This window comes from Monodelphis domestica, chromosome 4, assembly GCF_027887165.1.
Source record: "Monodelphis domestica isolate mMonDom1 chromosome 4, mMonDom1.pri, whole genome shotgun sequence".
Lineage (NCBI taxonomy): Eukaryota > Metazoa > Chordata > Mammalia > Didelphimorphia > Didelphidae > Monodelphis > Monodelphis domestica.
In genome coordinates, this window is record NC_077230.1 from 269,257,264 (window position 1) to 269,275,960 (window position 18,697).

An 18,697-nucleotide genomic window follows, 5' to 3' on the forward strand; every position below is an offset into this window, starting at 1 on the left:
TTCAGATACAGTTTAATTCTCAGTGTTTTGATCAATTCCATAAGACCTAGTTGAAGAAAAGTGTTGGTCAAAGTAATTTCTTTATCAGGTTCTTTCTTGTAATGAAATCACAGTACTAGTCCCTATACCCATCCCCAATATCCACAGCAAGTGCCATGTAAATTATAAACATTTAATAAATACTAATGGAATGGAATAGATTTGACTCTGTTATTGATCAGAGGATGTGAAGTGGTCCAAAACTGATAGAGTAGGTTTAATTGCATCATCTTGGTTTCCTATCACCTCTGGGTTCAAATGTGGTGCCTTGGAACAATGTTCCAGTTCCACTTTGTCCTAGTTCTACTTCTACACAAACAATAGACTATTCACAATTAAAAAACAAGGGATGATGATGGGAGAACAGGAAAAAAAGTTTGTTCCTAATTTTCAAAGGGTTGCATAGAATTTGCACTTTCAAATTCTCATTTACTTGAACATATGGCTTCATTTCTTTGTCTCTGAAGTAATTCAACTTGGTTCCAGTCTTCTACTGTTGGGAGCACCATTAGTAATTCATCGGGCAGAACAACTATTCAAAAGAAAAAAAAAATGTAACCAGAACATTCCTCACAGGCTTGTTTTTGAAAAAAAAAAAAAAGAATTTTGTGTCTATAAATAAAGGGAGGGAGTATAATCTACTGTTCTCCAGAGCCATTCTGTTTGTGAGAGTTCTTAAAGCAAAGATTATACGGAAGGTCTACTATGGATGTGAATTCTCTGTGGGTTGTCCATTCTTTATGGCATCCCAAAAGGTTAAAGTTTCCTGGTTTTAGGGAGGGTGGGATGCAACTGTGAGGTCACTTAAAGTATCAAGACTCTGTTTGATAGGGCTTAAAATGTTGTCAGATGTATTCTAACTAGGACCAAAGACAACATCTCCATATGGTTATAAAATGTTTGGAAATCTGAGCAAAACAGGAATTGTGACCAAGGAAAGAAATAAAGGGAAATAAAGGGAGGGGGAATTTGCATCCTGTTACTAGGTATATTTGTGTAAAAATATACAAGATCATTCAGGAGGCATTAATCATGTGTCATGTCAACATTTGTCCTAGGAACCCCCGGGGCCAAACATTGGCACATTTTTACTAGCCTGGGTCATGTTACATTCCTGAAAATGAAGAGTAGATCAATGAAGAGTAGATTCGTCCAGGGAACCCCTTAGATAAAGAACTGTCTGGGAATAATGTAATAGAGTCGTATCAAAATGGAAAAATGTAAGGCAAATGGGAGCCACATGAAATATTACTGATAATATTCCCTGTAAAATGAAACTAAATATTGGGGGAGGGGGAATGGTCTCAAAGGAGTCAGTATATATTGGGGTACCAACAATATAGGAATCCTAACATAGGAAACACTCAATTTATATTTCCATTAATTGAATTGTTACATCAACTAAAAATCTCATGTTCTTAGAATGATTCTATAATGTTAATTGTGTGAGGTTGGTGAAATTATTCAATCTAGTCTTTTCTTCCTAAACATAAAGTAGTAGATTTGATTAAATGACTTCTAAGGTCTGTCCCAGATGTAACATTCTATGAATCTATGACCACATTTGACTCATGCAGCTTGCCATTATCTAATCCTTTTGACTAGTAATAAGAGAACTTTAAGAACTTCATTTCTATTTTAAATTTTTAATTATTTGTATTATTCAAATATCCAATTAACTTCTCTCCTTCCTATTCCCCATTAGAGAAGTCATCATTTTACAATACATATATAGGTATGTATAATTCTTTTTAAAAATATGTCTTATTATATTTGTCAGTTCTTTCTCTAGAGGTAGACAAACATGTCATTCTTCAAACAATATTTCTGTTGTTGCATATAGTTTTCTCTTTCTGGAGGGCAGTCATATTTCAAACTTATGCTCTTTTCTCTACCAATGATCACCATCATAGTTTTGACCTTCACTCCTCTTGCAATGGCCTCTTTATCATTTACTTTCCTCTAGAATCTCTCTTCTCTAATTCTTCAACTTAATGATCATTTTCATATTTCCAGATCATAGGTCTGACCATGCCACTATCTTGGAAGAGAAGCTTCATTGGTTCCTGATTGCTTACAGAAAAAAAAAAATTATAATGTTTGCCATTGAGAGCCCTTCACAGCCTGGATACAATCTCTTTCCAGATTGCTTCACATTTCTCCTCTTCACTCTATATTCTGACCAAAATAACTTATTTGCTTATAACTAAATTACTTATTACATTTTTTGCTTCTGTTCCTTTTAACAAACTGTGTAATAGTTCATTATTGGGGAAGAATATCATAGTTACTCACCCCAATCAACATCTATGACATCATATGGACAATTGTGAAGAATAGAACCTTTAATTTTAGTATGCCATAAAGATACAAGCCAGAAAGACCAGTTCTTAGCATTCCATTCTATGCCCACATTTCACCTCTTTTTTATTTTTAAAACCAGAAGAATCAGAACTTAAAGAATAATTTACCACTGAAAAGAAGCTGAATTGTGAGTAACCCAAAAACCAAGAATTGTCTCAGAGAAGAGAGAGATAAATATGTCATTATACTTAAGGAAAAGGAAGGAGATTACTAGAAAATACCATAAGCATTTGTATAGCTGCTGTATAGCATAGCTGCTGTATTTGTTACTTTTACTTGATTGTTATGTTGTATTTTGTTCTGTTTTTGTTACTAAAGAGGATTAAATATGAGAATAGGAAGGGTGAGGATTGAGAGGAAAAAATGCTAATTTTCTAAAATTTCTATGATGTAAAAATGAAATGCATTGATAAAAATGTTAAAATAATGAATAAAAAATTGAAGGAATAATATGATACATCTAGTCAGTCCATATTTTAAAAATATGGAAACTCAGAATTTGTATGTGTGTGTGTGTGTGCTATATAATTTATATGACCTCCCATAGATTAAATAAGTGGAAAAGTTGGGATTTGAATGCAGGTCAACTACTCCCAATTCTTTCTATTCTTTCTATGAGTTTTTTTTTTTAGTTATCTTCAAAAGTCTTTTGATCTTTTTTCTTTGCCTCTGTGTTTTGTATAAAGATAAAAAAGTTTTATGATATAGAACTTGGTCTTTTATAATGGCCTTTAATCTTAAGCTCGGTCAAATCATTATGACACAATATATTTGTAGTTTGAAACTTTGCAATTTGGAAAAGTTGGTGATGTTTTAGATATATGATGAAATGGTAAAAGAATTACATTTAGTAAACTGCAGAGGCATTATTCTGTGGTGGATAATATGATGAAGAAAAGGCAAGTCAAATCACCATAACCACCTTGACTGCTATTTCCATTCTGACACTTGGGAACACCTTTGCTTCCTGCCCACTACCCTTAGCATCGTCCTAGGAAACAATCCCTATAAAGATAAGGCCTAGCAACTGTTCATGAAAAGCCTATAGCCACATCTAATGAAGAACTAAGGGGAAAAATAGTTCTTATCAACAGAGTCATTGACATTGTCAAATATTTCAATATCAGAAACCTTTTATCAGCAGATATGGCATTAAATATAATATATTATCATTTGTTTTAATGCATCACCATAAGGACTCTTGGATTTTTCAATCGGTATTGAAAGTAATATTTCTCATATAATGTTTTCTCTGCAAGCAGAACATGAGTTTCTTAAATCTAGGGATTCTCTTGCTTTTCTATTTATTTCTCTAATATTTAGCACAATACTTTGTGTGTAGTTAAGTGGCTAGCAATTGCTTTATTTATTCTTTCAGGAAAATTTGAGTTCAACCTAGCCTCTCACAGTAATTAACTGATCACAAGTATGTCACTTAGTGTCTCTGAGCACCAAAAAATTCAGTCTAAGATTTATTTGCTAATATTGTTAAATAATTTATGTTCAATAGCATGATAATAGTTCCCACAGCAATTAAATCATCAACCTTTGATATAGAAATACTTCATTTGACCTTTAACAGAAACACACGCAAACACACATATATGACATCATCTATACCATTATGGAGAATAGAGCCTCCTAGTTTATCATGCCATAAAGATACCAGGCTAAAAAAAATCTGTTTAGCATTCCATTCTATCCCCATATTGCCACTCTTTTCCTTCTTAAAAATAATAAAAAAAACACATATAAAAGAAATATTATGAAGTTAAGAAGCCCAGGTGTTCTCAACAAGCAGTATTTCCTTAAAAACAATCACTTTTAGAAATCTTTATTGAATATTTCATTCATATTTCATTCTGTACCCACTAGAAGACCATTACACCACTTATTTGGAAAGGAATGAAGCTTGTGGAGGGCCCTTGAGTTTCTTATCACAGTGAATCAGAAAAAAAACAACTACTTTCTCCCAGATATTTCTATAACTGTGACCCACTGGGAAAATCCCAAATGCTTATAATTACCCTCAATATTTTCTTTCCACTTAGATGGTGTTGAGTTGACTATGGAGTAAATAGTAACAATGGAACATTGCAGGAAGTCTACTGTTTTTCTGTTTAGATCAATGAAACCACAACCTTTCCTATGAAACTAAAGAATCTAGTGTTTAAATTCACTAGGTCTTGGCCAGAATGTATTTGTTCTACTTTATTCTGACAACAGATATTCTTTCTTTTTGTGTCTTTGTATCAGTTTACCAGGCAAGGCTGGCTGTCCTGCTGATATTAGTATCTTTAAGCCAAAGTCTAATTAATAATAATAAGATTCATATAGATGATAATAATATCTAGCATTTTTATATTGGTTTAAGATTTGAAAAGCCTTTACAAATATTATCTTATTTTATTCTATAAACAAACCTGAGGTGTTACAATTATTCTCATTTAACAAATAAAAAATCTAGAAAACTGGGAAGTGACTGAGGCTAGATTTGAGCTCGTCTTCCTGTCTCTAGGTCCATCTTCCTATACACTATGCCACCTAGAAAAGACAAGAAAATGAAAGGAAGAGATAAAACTCACTACTCTGCAATAGTTCTGCCTGAAACAGGGAATTTCTTGCAAAAGCATTGGAATAATATTACCTTTCTTTATTCAGCAGTGGTATTCATGAAAAATTGAATGTAAGTAATCATTTTTTGGTAAATTGAACAACATTTCGTGTCTCTAAGGGGCTATTTTATTGAATAAAAAATTCTAATGCATGATTTTGCAAAGCAAATATCCTATTTCCTATCCCTTCATTTGATCATTTTTGAGATATAATAAAAACTTGTTCTGGACTATATCTTATCTACTCTTTTTGGATTGTGATAGTATGTGTGAATTTCAGACAGAGAAAGCATCTCCCGATGTGAGAATTCCCTCTATCAATGCGGATTTATCCCTCTGTATGGAAAGGGAAGAGAAAAGAATAGACTATCAATTTAGTGATTAATAAGCTTTTTAGTTAATGTATTTTGCAAATATAAATGTTTTGTAGGTATTATTTGATAATGTAATATTTATAGGGGCAAATGGGTAGATTGAAGAACAGGGGATACTGAATGTTTTATAACAGGGAAATGAGGAGTTGAAGGGAGAGAGGGAATATGGCTGCCAGTGAGGTAAAAGGAGAGAGATGCCCCCTGCCAAGAGGCTATATTTTGAAAATTGAGGTTCCTGAGAAACGAACCACCTATGATATAGCCTTAGGGGACACCTTCTCTACAGAATGATGCCTAAGATATCCCAGAGCAGGTAAGCATGAACCCTCCTTAGGGACAAGCCTCCCCCCGGACCATGGTCACCCAGCAGGGGTCCAATAATGACTGTTTATAGTTGACTTGCTGTCCTGAGGTTCAGCTCCCTCTATGTCCCCTGAAATGTTAGTCCTCTTATCTGACTGTGATATTCAAATAAAGATAAATTTTAATAACAAGTTTGGATTGGGGAGGTATCAGGGAAGAGGGAAGAGGGATTTCCCTAGATGAGGTTTTGAGTCTCTCTCAGCTTGTGAGCTGAGGCCAGGCCTCACAGGCTGGTGGAGGGTTTCCTTTGTTCCTGTCTATGCTAATATGTGCTAGTTTTCTTAAATTTAAAGTCTTAGCAGTAGACAGCAAGAAGAAGAAAGTTCTGCCCTTTAGACCTGGTTGGGCCTGTCTCTTCGGGCTGACACCCCTAAAGACTGGCCTTATAGTCCAAACTGCTTCCCTTAAGTCCTTTTGTCTGACAAATGTGATCACAGGGATCCAGGTTTGGTACACAGTTGGGAAATTCAGGAATAGAGGCACTTCTTTCCATAGATTGTCAGTTTTGTCAATATCTTTTCTCTAAAAGTCCAACTGCTGTTGGTTCCAACTCAGTGGCAGAAAGTCCACAACTTGCTTTACTTTTGCTTTCCACAATAGTCACATAACACAATGAACAGAGCCCTAGGCCTAGTGTCAGTGAAATCTGAAATCAAATCATGGCCCTGATACTGACTAGCTGTGAGAGTGCCTGGACAAGTCACTTAAACTCTGTGTGACTCAGTATCCTTTATTTCCTTAATGAAGAAGATAAAAGCACATATCAAATAAGGTTGTTTTGAGGCTCAAATGAGATGATACTATTTTTAATAGAGCTGACATATAAGAATTTTCTGAGAGATATTAGAATAAAATGCAAAGTTGATATCTCAAATGATCGAAGAAGAGCTGAGAAAACTGACAACAAAGAAATAAAATGTTTCCTCAGACTTTTACATTGAAAACATATAGCATTAAATATCTATGTAAAAAGAAGAATATTTTAAAAATGATAAAATTTAAATAGAAATGTAATGAGCTAAATGTGCCTCAAAGAAAGGAGAAAGCAATTGATAAGAACTTAAGGTAATCAGATTTAGAACCCTAATGTTTATAAGTGACTGTTTGAAGTTGCTGTGCGTCATGTAGCTTGAAGTTTATATGCTTAGTGAACTAAATCATTTATTCCTCTCCAAACTCTTGCTTCTTTCTATTCAACAAAATACTGTAAACTTCTTAAATGAGGGGCTGTGTCAGAGAGAGAATAAAATCTTTTTACTGATGTTTAATTTTTTATTAGTATCAAAAGAGAAGAAAGCTATACATTCAATCCCAAACTTTCCATCTTTAAAATGAGGATGATAATAACAATACCTACTTTTCAGAGTAATTTGTGAAGCTCAAATGAGTTACTATATGAAAAGGAATTAGATGTAGCCACGTGTCACAATGGATAAAACACAGGACCTGGAGGCAGGAATATCTGAATTAAATTATGCCTTAGAAACTTACTCCCTACAAGACCCTGGGAAAATTGCTTGACCTCCAATCCTGTTTTTTCTGTTTAAAATGGGCAAAACAATATCATCTGACTCCTAGGGATGGTGTGAAGTTAAAATAAGATAATATTTATGAAGTGGTTTGCAAATTTTACAGTAATACGTAAAGGCTAGATAGCATTGTCATTATCATTATCTGCCACATGTTTTTCATGAGCATTATGTTGTTTAGTTTTTGCTTTCAATCAACTCTGCTGTTTCTATTTTGTTGGTGAATTCATTTCATTCTCATTGAAAATTATAATTTATAGTAATATATTTTCCTCAATGTCTTTCCTCATTGCTCTCCCTTTTTGTCCTATTCCTCCTTAGAAATCTAATTTTCTTCTAATCAAAAGATCTTCTGATCCTCTCCTTTATTTTCTCAACCCCCCATTTAGTTACTAAATCAACATACCCTTTTAAGGTTCCCTCTCTCCTTTTACCCTGCTAGTTCTTAATCTATTTACCTTTTTAAGATTTCCTCCCTTTGACTTATCCCTTTGACTTTCTCTAATATTTCCTCCCTTATCTTATCCCTTTGCTCTCCTTTTAGTTATATCCCATATACTATGTGTTTAACAAGTGTTATATTTATTTCAAATTCAGGACTGGATGATTCTCTCTTGATTAACATAATAATAAGCAGTCTGCTTTTGTTACCCAGATTCTCTAATATAAGATCAGCTTTATTCCTCCTGGTCCTCTTCAGGAAAAGGAGGAGGAAAACAGAAACAGTTCGAACTTAACTAGACTGCTGCTGGAGAGAGGTTGGGATGAAAAACTGATTGAGTATTGTAGTGACCTGGTCATGTCTTAGACTTTCTCTCTACTGTTCTCTATACTGTGGAGACTCAATGTTGGAAATATGATTAACTTTTTTAATTTGGTAACCTTATATCATGAGGTCTCTTTCTGCAATATCCTTAAATGTTTTTATTTTCCCCTTCCTTACCTGATGATCTAGTTGTAGCTTCAGAGTTCAATTCTCACTGTCTCCCTATGTCAAAGCACTTTATTATATATGTTGTGATTATTTCACTTTTGCCCATCTATGACATGATCAAATCCTCCATAATGCTCTAGCTACACTCTTTTATTTAAAAATCCATTAAGCCCCCCAATTAAATGTAACAAGTTTTCAATCATTTTCAAAGAACTTTGTCACTAATTTTATCCCTTCCTCCTTTCCCCTTAACCCCCTCACCTATATTAAGATGGAAAGCAATTTTATAACCATTTTAAATGTACAATTAAAAATATTTTCCACTATTTAGCCTTTCATGGAAGGAAACTAAAAAAAATTAGAAAAAAGTGAAAAAAAGTTTGCTTTAGTATTGTGATATTGAAATCACTTTAAAAGACTGATATATATATATATATATATATATATATATATTAATTCAAGGTTGCCAAGGAATTTATTTATGAAATTCCTAAATGAAACACTCAAGTCAGAATGGAGTTTTATGGTAATTTAATTATAAGGGGAGTAAGAAAGAAGGAGAGGGAGAGAAGGAAAGAAGGGGAGAAGGAAAGAGGTTAACTTGACCTTCTGGCAGGGAAGGGAATCAGTCCTTTCACTCACGTGACCAATCTGAAGGAAAGCTGCCTGTGGGCCTCCTCCCTGCTTGAGCTCCTAGAACAAACTGACATCTAGTCCAGTCCACAGGAAGTGAGCGAACTCCAGAGGCTGTTCTCTACCTCACTTCCTTCTCCTCACATGTGCCAATGGTGGCTCAAGCTTGGCTTAGGATAGCCCAGGGGTCAGTTAGTTATTTCTGATTTGTCATTAACTAGCACATGCCCATGTAGTGTGGGTGTGCACATTTTTGGGTGCTAAACCAAGCAAGATGGAGGCAATTTAAAAATCACAGTATAGATTAATACTGTATCAGTTCTTTTTCTCTAGAAGCAGATGACATTTTAAAGATGAAACCTTTGGGATGGTTTTAGATCATTGAATTGTTGAGGATAGCTGTTATTTTCAGTTGTTCATTACATAATATTCTTTTTTATTATTTAGAATATTTTTCCATGCTTACATGATTCATGATCCTCCTCTCCTCAGTGCCTCCCCCTCACCCCCCGATTTCTTCCCCCTTCCTGGAGCTGACAAGTAATTCCCCCGGATTATACACGTATCATTGTTCAAAACCTATTTTCATTTTAGTCATATTTGCAGTAGATCGATCCTTTAATGCCAATACCTTAATCATATTGCCATCCAACCATGTAATTAATCATGTTTTTCTTCTGTATTTCTGCTCCCACAGTTCTTTCTCTGGCTGTGGATAGCATTCTTTCTCATATATTTCTCTACATTGTCCTAGATCATTGCATTACTACTAGTAGAGAAGTACATTACATTCAGTTGTGCCAGTGTATCATTCTCTGTGTACAATGTTCTCCTGGTTCTGCTCATTACCCTTTGCATCAATTCTTGGGGGTGTTTCCAGTTCACATGGAATTCCTCCAGTTCATTGTACCTTTCAATACAATAGGATTCCATCACCATCAGATACTGCAGTTTGTTCAGCCATTCACCATTCGAAAGACATCCACTCATTTTCTGATTTTTGGCACTACAAAGAGTGGCTCATTATATAATACTCTCGCCCCTGTTTTCAATGTTTTCCTGTTGCCTGCTTCACTTACACTCTGTTTCAGTTCAAGATTTCATTTTTTCCTGATTTCCTCCTGCTTGTCATTTCTTATAGTATAATAGTATTTTATTACAGTAATATACCATAACTTACTCAGTCATTCCACAAATTGATGGATATTCATTCACTTTCAAATTCTACTTCCCCCTCAAGAAAGTTGCTTTAAATATTTTTGTGTGTATAAATCCTTCCCATTAAAACAAACAAACAAACCTCTTTGGGATACAAACCCAGTAATGTTATTCTTGGGTCAAAAGGTATATACTGTTATATCCTTTTTTGAATAGGTTCAAGTTGCTCTCCAGAATAGTTGAATCAGTTCACAATATTAGTGTCTCAACTTTCCCAAAAGACTTCTGAGTTTTGTCATTTTCTTTTTCTGGCATAATAGCAAATCTGATAGGTGTGGGGTGGTATTTCAGAGTTTTTTTTTTTAATTTGCATTTCTCTAATAGTGATTGATAGCACTTGTGCATGACTAGGGAGAGCTTTAATTTCTTTGAGAATTGCTTGTTTGTATTCTCTGACCATTTATCAATAGTAGAATGACTTTTATTCTTATATATTCAAATCATTTCTCTATGTATTTGAGTAATGACATCATTATTAGAGAGACTTGTGAAACAACTTAGCATCATTATGTTTATTGTGTATTACTCTCTATCTAATTACCCCTGTTTAGGTACTTATATCTGCCTCTCCAAATTTTTCTTTTTTTTTTTTTAAACCCTTACCTTCCATCTTGGAGTCAATACTGTGTATTGGCTCCAAGGCAGAAGAGTGGTAAGGGCTAGGCAATGGGGGTCAAATGACTTGCCCAGGGTCACACAGCTGGGAAGTGGCTGAGGTCAGATTTGAACCTAGGACCTCACGTCTCTAGGACTGGCTCTCAATCCACTGAGCTACCCAGCTGCCCCCCCTTTTTTTTTGTTTTTATCAGCTCCATTCCCCTACTCTAAATACCTTTCTCTCCTACTTTACTATAAGGTCAGATAGATTTCTCTCTCTACCTAATTGTTCATGAATGTTCTTCCCCAATTGAACTAATTACAATAAGAGTAAAGTTCACATGCTTCTGCAACCCCTTCTATTTTCCCCATCACTGTAAAAGCTCTTTCATGACTTTTTTATGTATAATAATTTAGCATATTTTATTTTTCTCTTCTCCCTTTTTCCGATGCATTCCTCATTGTCATGTCTTAATTTTATTGTATTTATATTAGTCCATAATATTAAATTCACACTCTTGCCCTCCATCTGTTTATATTTCTTCTAACTGCCCTAATAATGACAAAGTTCTTTGGAGTTATAGAATCATCTCCTCAGCTAGGGAGTTACACAGTTTAATCTTATTGAATATCTGATTCCTCTTTCCTATTTAATTTTTTATGCCTTTCTTGAGTATTACATTAGAAAGTCATATTTTAAATTCAGCTCTGATCATTTCATCAGGAATGCTTAAAAGTCCTCTTTTTCATTGAATAGTCTTTTTATTTTTTGCTCTGAAAGATTATGCTTACGTTTTCTGGGTAAGTTATTCTTAGTTTAAGTCTTAGCTCCTTTGTCCTCTAGAATATCACATTCCATATTATCTATAATCTGTTAATATAGAAACTACTAAAATTTCTCTTATCAAGAATGTTTCTCCATGAAATTTAATTGTTTTTTGGCTACTTAAAGTATTTTCTCCTTTACATGGGAGTTCTGGATTTTGACTATACTATTCCTGGGAATTATGCTTTTCAGATTTCTTTCAGGGGATAATTGATGGATGTCTTTCAATTTTTATTATCCCCTCTGTTTCTAAAATATCTAGGCAATTTTACTCCATAATTTCTTGAAAGATAATGTCTAAGCTCTTTTTTTTTTTGAAACTTGCTTTTAGGTAATCTAATAATTCTTACATTATCTTCCCTGGATTTATTTTCCATATCATTTGCTTTTCCAGTTTGATATTTCACGTTTTCATCTATTTTTTTTTATTCTCCTGACTTTATTTGCTTGTTTCTTGGTGTCTCATAGAATCATTGGTTTCCACTTGTTCAATTCTAATCTTTAAGACATACTTTTCTTGAATGAGCTTTTGTTTCTCCTTTTCTATTGGGCTATTTCTGTTTGCAAAGAGCCCTTTTCCTCAGTGAATTTGTGTATTTTTATCTTCTATATGGCCAATTTTGTCTTTTAAGAAATCCTTTGTAGTTCATGTTCGCATACCTTTTTTCCATTTTTCCAATTCTGCTTTTTAGAAAGTTAAACACTTCTTTGGATTTTTGTGCTTCCTTTACCAATTGGCCTATTTTTATAGTATTAATTTGTTCAGTATATTTTTTGTCTCTATCAAATCATTGACTCTTTTTTTCCCCATGATTTTCATTCTTTTGTCCTCTAATTTTATTCTACTTTTTACTTATTTGATTAAAAAAAAAACTTTTTAGAGCATTTCCATTAATTCTTTTGGGGCTTGAGAACAATTCATATCTATATCTATATCTATATCTATATCTATATCTATATCTATATCTATATCTATATCTATATCTATATCTATATCTATATCTATATCTATATCTATATCTATATCTATACCTATATCTATATCTATATCTATATCTATATATATCTCTATATCTCTATATCTATATCTGTATCTGTATCTGTATCTGTATCTATATCTATATCTATATCTATATCCATACCTATACCTATATCTCTATCTCTATATCTCTGTCTCTATCTGTATCTGTATCTGTATCTGTATCTGTATCTGTATCTATATCTATATCTATATCTATATCCATACCTATACCTATATCTCTATCTCTATCTTTTTCTCTATCTATATATCTATCTATATACCTATTTATATCTATATCATATCTAGCTAGCTATATTCACTCTACAAAGTAGAAGTGACCCAATAGAAAAGCAGGTACAAAAGCTCACTCAAGAAAATCATGCCTTAAAAATTAGAATTGAACAAGTGGAAGTTTTCTTTATCACCAAAATAAATTTCTATGTTGAGGTTTTTTTTCTGCTTTTCCTTCATTTTTCAGCCTTTTCCCTCTTCTTTTATTTAAAAAGAATGTTATATTTGACCTCTGTACATTTGGTTAAAGGAGTATTATTCTAAAATTCAGGTTTTTTTGTGCACCTGCCTTCAAATCTAGTTCTTAAGACCTATCAGCTTTCAGTGCTTCCATGGAGGCATTATGTAAGGAGAGATGCTTTTAATACTCTCCTAGCCCATGCTCTGTTCTGTGAATAACCACAAGCACTCTTTTCTCCCTTGAAACTGTGACTAAGGTCCCTTGGTCCTTTGTAGCAATAAACACTGGTATCTGTCAGTGCTTCTTTTCACCCTGAGATCATGCTCCAGATTATGACCTGGTTCTGTGTATGGGCAATGTGATGACTCTTGTACCCAGAGCTAGCAAAGAGGCCCTTGTAATCTTCTGAACAATTGTCTGACTCCCATCCCATCTGTACCCCTGTGGTTGAAAGCTCCAGAGGCCTTTGCTGTTATTGGGCCTGCCTTCGGTGTGCACCATGCCAGCCTTCTAAGTTGTTTTAGTGGAAATTACTCCATTATGTCTTTTTGTGGTTTATACTGCTACAGGTTTTTTGGAGGGTAATTTGGTAAAGATCAAATGAGGATCTATACCTCCTCTGCCATCTTGGCACCAACCTTTAGCAATTCTTGATTAGAACTTCCCTCAATAACTGAAGCCTCTGTAGGTAAAAGTATTCTCTTCCAGGCTTATCCCCTCTTCCATTTTTCAGTACTTTCTAGTATGTCCATTTTGTGAAGAGTTTAATATTACTTCTGTACATCAGATTCTCTAGACTTTGTCCTCATTCTCCAATATGGGCCACTTTGGTTACCCCACCTTACCTTTTCAGTTCCATTAAAAAATAAATTTATTTTCTGTTTGTTAAAATAAAACACAGTTAAATTCCTTCCTCCTTCCTCTCCCCCATTAGAGAAAGCAACATTTGTCAAAAAAAATCTATGTATATATAAAACTGTCATGCTTTTTTATTCTGTAGAAGTAGACATATGCAAGTCATTATTCAAACAATAATTCTGTTACTGTATATGTTTTCTTGACTCTGCTCATTGTACTCTCCATTTTTTCATGTTTTTTTCTAAAATTATCCTATTCATTTTTTATGACCCAATAGTATTCCATCACAATCATATGCCACTACTTGTTTCTTTATGCATTGCCGTCTTCTCTCTAGAACAAAAGCTACCTGAGGATATAGATTGTCTTTCTTTATGCTGTTATTTGTATGTTTTGTTTAGCAGAGTTCTAGCACATGGTAAGTATGAATAAGTATGTGTTACCTATTGGTGACAAGAGAACTTTGGAATAAGTGGAAACATTATTCTTCTGATGTTTCTGGTGACAGACTATTATTATATTGTGTTTAAATTGCACTTCATATCAGCAGCAACAGCAATAGCAGCAATAAATAAATATTTAATTGAATGAATCCTCATAAGTAGGGGCAAAATAAAGAAAATGTACAGAAGACCACCAATAGGGAAAAGAACAAAAATATATTTCAAACTTTTCTTAAGGATTTTAAACATCAACTTCTAAATTATTTACACAGCTGAAAAAAATTCTTTCTATTTGATAATAGAGACATCATAGAGGATGGAAAATGAATTATTATAGAGTATTTAATCATAGGTAAAAATGAATACTTTAGACATCATAAAAACAGCATTAAAAATAAAACAAGCACATGTTTTTGTCTGCTTTAGAACAGTAGCCAATAGGTATAATAAAGTTAAGTTCTTTCCATCACTAAGGATTGAAGTGAGTAGAGTGACCCTCTTTCTGAAAGTTTACTTTATAAAGCTTTTCTGATAAAGTTTCTAATGAAGTTTTTCTGTAATTAAATATAATCTAAACCTTTTGATTATGCTGTTTGATGATCACAGGATTTTAGAGTAGGAAGGAACATTAGAGATAATAAAAAATAAACTAACTGTAAATGAATCACCTTTAGCAAAACCATAGACTGGTAACCGGCCAGGATTCTTTTAAGGAGTTGCCTTAGTGATGGGGAATGGAAGCAAATTTCATTTTTATACAGCTCTAATTGGGTGGACATGTTTCTTTATTTTCCTTTATTTAAAAAGAAATTGATTTGTAGTAGCTAGGTAGCACAGTGGATAGAGGACCAGGTTTGGAGTTCAGAGCTGTGTTCAAATTTGACCTTAGTCATTTCCTAGTCATGAGAATCCCTATTGCCCAGCCCTTTTTTCTCTTCTGTCTAATAATTGATACTGACAGAAAGGAAGGGTTTAAATAAATCAATTGAATTAAATTGAACAAATACTCTTTGTTAATAGAATTTTTAAAACTTACCATGTGCAGAGCCTGTCTACTGGTTGAGATACAGAGATTGAATGAAATATGGTCCCTCCAATCATGTAGCATATGATCTTGAAGGAGTAATATAAATATCTATGTATTTGCAATCACAGTTTCAATAGATTATTCTGTTTTTTTCCCCATTTTATATACCAAGTACCCATCACTACCACCACCACCACCAAAAACATTTAAATAAACAAATGCATAAAAATTATGTACAAAACCAAAAACATCACATTGTTTGCAATTTGTTTAAAATATGAAAATTATATATGTGTGCTAACATAAACATCTCTACTTTTGAGTTCCATTTGGATTTTTTTTGTTACTTTTTCTCTTGATTTTGTGGCTATTTTAAATATATATATATATATATATATACATGTATGTAAAATTGTAGTATATATTATTCTTACTCACTTTTGTTTTCTTTTCATATCTTCATATGTTTTCCTTTTTTGTATTTCCAATGTTTTCATTTCTAGTAAAATAATATAGTCCATTACATTCAAATATCACAAACTATTCAGTCATTTCTGTCTATCATTGCATTTGTGTTATTTCCAGTTATTTTGTCATTACAAACAAAGCTTTCATGAATATCTTCATACATTTGGAACTTTTTACCCTTTCAATAATAGCTTTACAGCCTCATCCCAGCAGTGGGAAAGACAACTTTAGGCCTATTAATTTATATTTCCATCTTGTTTTCTAAAAAGCAATCCACAACTGATCTAATAATGTAATATTAAGCCTGCATTTCCATGTTCCTATCAGCAATTAATTGGAACAATTTATGCTATCTGGTTCTCAATTAATATATATTACCAGGATGATATTTAGTTAGATTGGTCTCTAAGATCACAGAGCTATCTGTTGTCAAGACCATACTCTTTCCAAAATCAAATCTTTTCAGTTTAATCATACCCAGCACTCCAAAAATGTAGACCAAAATGGGTATTAACATTTTCTCCAACACTTTCTTAACTCTGTACAATTCTGTCTGTTTTTGGTCACCAAATTGTAAGCTTAACCATTAATATACAATAACTCCAAGTATTATATGTTACAAAGTTTATTATCTAACAACATGGAACTACATGACTAAATTTTTCTACCTGGTCAAATAAAAGACTGCGTCCACAGGAAGAGCAAGACAGGAAGAGAAGAGAGCTAGATCAGGAACCCCACCCAATTTATCTCCTGTCTAAGTCAGTACATAATGACTGGAAGTCAGTGGACTCCTAGGAATCATAGTTTTTAGGGTAACAGATTTCTAATTACACAATCACAACTCCTCAGGAATACAGGATTACCTCTGCAGTAAGAAAAAGAGTGTTAAAGCAAGACTTTTGTAGAATAGTTTTGCTCTCTAAACTATTGTTGTCCCATCATGAACTACTTTGTTTACTGGTATGTTCAGGCTTAAATTGACTACTAGCCTCACACAAATGTGTAGGACCTCTCCAGATAACGATCATATTTAACTAATCTAAGTTTTTATTCATCTTCTTAACTTCTTTCTTAATATTTTGGTTAGATTAATCTTGTTCTGAGAGAAGAAAATTAATGTCCACTGCTATCATTACTTTGTTATCAATTTCATTTGTATCTCATTTAGTTTTAGTTTGTTTTTTTTTAATCTGGATGCTATAAAAATCTGTATTCTTATTTCATAGAGGTCTGATTTTGAAAATACTTCATTGTTTTTAGTGGTCCTCCAACATAATGCATTTGTCATGTTCATCTATTCCAATTATATCCATTTTTCCCCATCTTTGTCAAAGATCATGATTGTTATCCCTGCCTTCTCTGGATTAGCTGAAGCATAGTATATTCTATTATAACTCACCACCTTCACTCTATGTATATCTCTTATTTTAAGGTTGTTTCTTGAAGATAGCACACTGTTTAGGTACTGCTTTTTCATCCTTTCTCCTATCTATTTTCTTCCTATGGGTGAATTAATTCCATTTACACCCAATCTCATGGCTACTAGCTGTGTATTTCTATCTACTCTATTCCTCCTTATTTTTCAGCCCTTCTTCCTTTCTTTCTGCCTTATCTCTCCTTAGATGACAATTTTCTTCAACCAATACCTCTCCAAATAATCCTCCTTCCAAAATCTTCCCTTATGCTCTGTTTGCCCCCTTAGTTCCAAATTGGCTTACATATCCAAAGGTCCTTACCTTGTCCTTTCCCCATTATCTTTTAATTCTTATTCTATCCACCTTTCCAATAGTCTCTTCCTTATCAGCCACCAAGTTATGCTTTCCTACTTCTTTATATGATTTTGCTTCTAAAAATCTCTTTCCTTTCTTGTCCTAAGAGTCCTTCCCTTATCTGCTCACCTTACCCCCTGCCTATTGTGATGTACTCCCCTCTAGGAATCCTTCCCTTCCCTTTCTTTTCTTATACCTTTGCCCTCCTTTCTATTAGCTAATCCTTCTTTTATTCCCTCAGTCACCCAAGGGGACTTTGAGTCCCTCCCTTATCCCATCCAACTACCTTCATGTTTCTTTCTACATTAAGAAAATGTTTACCCTTCTAATTGTGTATGTTTTTCTTTCTTCATGATGAGAATATGTTTTTCATACTTCCAGACCTCTTCTCCTTCCTTCACATTTCTCTCCTTCTCTGTGGTAGTTCCTTCACTCATTCCTCTTCCATATGAGATATTCATTCCATCCCAGTTCCACTGGGTTTATTCCACTACTAATTCAGTTCAATTCACTGCAATCATCTCCACCTCAAGTCTTCGATCCATATATGTACATTCAAAATAGCCAAGCAATGATGCTATTCCCAAGAGCCATAGATGAGGTTTTCCTATATAGGAATAAAAATTTTGACTTTTTGGGTTTCTTATGATTAGTTTTTAATACACTTTATTTTTATAGATTAAAAATTTCCTTTAGTTTTTGGTTTCCCCCCAGAAATAGTTGAAACTCCTTCTGTCCATAAGTGTTCATTTCTTACCTTTTTATACTTATGCTCATCCTTTCTGGATATATTACTCATGGTTGAAAGCCTTGTTCTTTCTAAGACCTGTGTTCTTTTAATGTTGGGGCTACTGCTGAGTCTTGTGTTTTTCTGACTGTAGCTCCACAGTATTTTTCCCTTAATGCTTATAGTATGTACTCTTTAACCTGAGACCTATGGAACAAAGCTATTATGATCCTGTGCATTTTAATCATTGTGCCTCTTTGAGCTGGTAATCAGAGAATTCTTTCCATGTCTATTTCACCCTCTGATTCTAGAATTTCTGGTCAGTTTTCCTGAATATTTCTTGGAGTATTGTGTCTAAACTCTTTTTCATCATAACCTTCTGTGAATCCAATATTTTTTATACTGTCCCTTCTTGAT

General features: G+C 33.6%; 1 long non-coding RNA gene across 1 annotated transcript; it reads right to left on the bottom strand.

Annotated features, from left to right (window-relative positions):
- LOC103101490 (uncharacterized) lies at positions 1–18,479 on the bottom strand. Its single transcript, XR_008911340.1, has 4 exons — positions 18,311–18,479; positions 17,875–18,160; positions 15,752–15,812; positions 1–571 (listed from the first exon to the last, which is right to left on the bottom strand). It is a non-coding gene; the product is annotated as an uncharacterized LOC103101490 (long non-coding RNA).
- Positions 18,480–18,697: the final 218 nt, after the last annotated feature.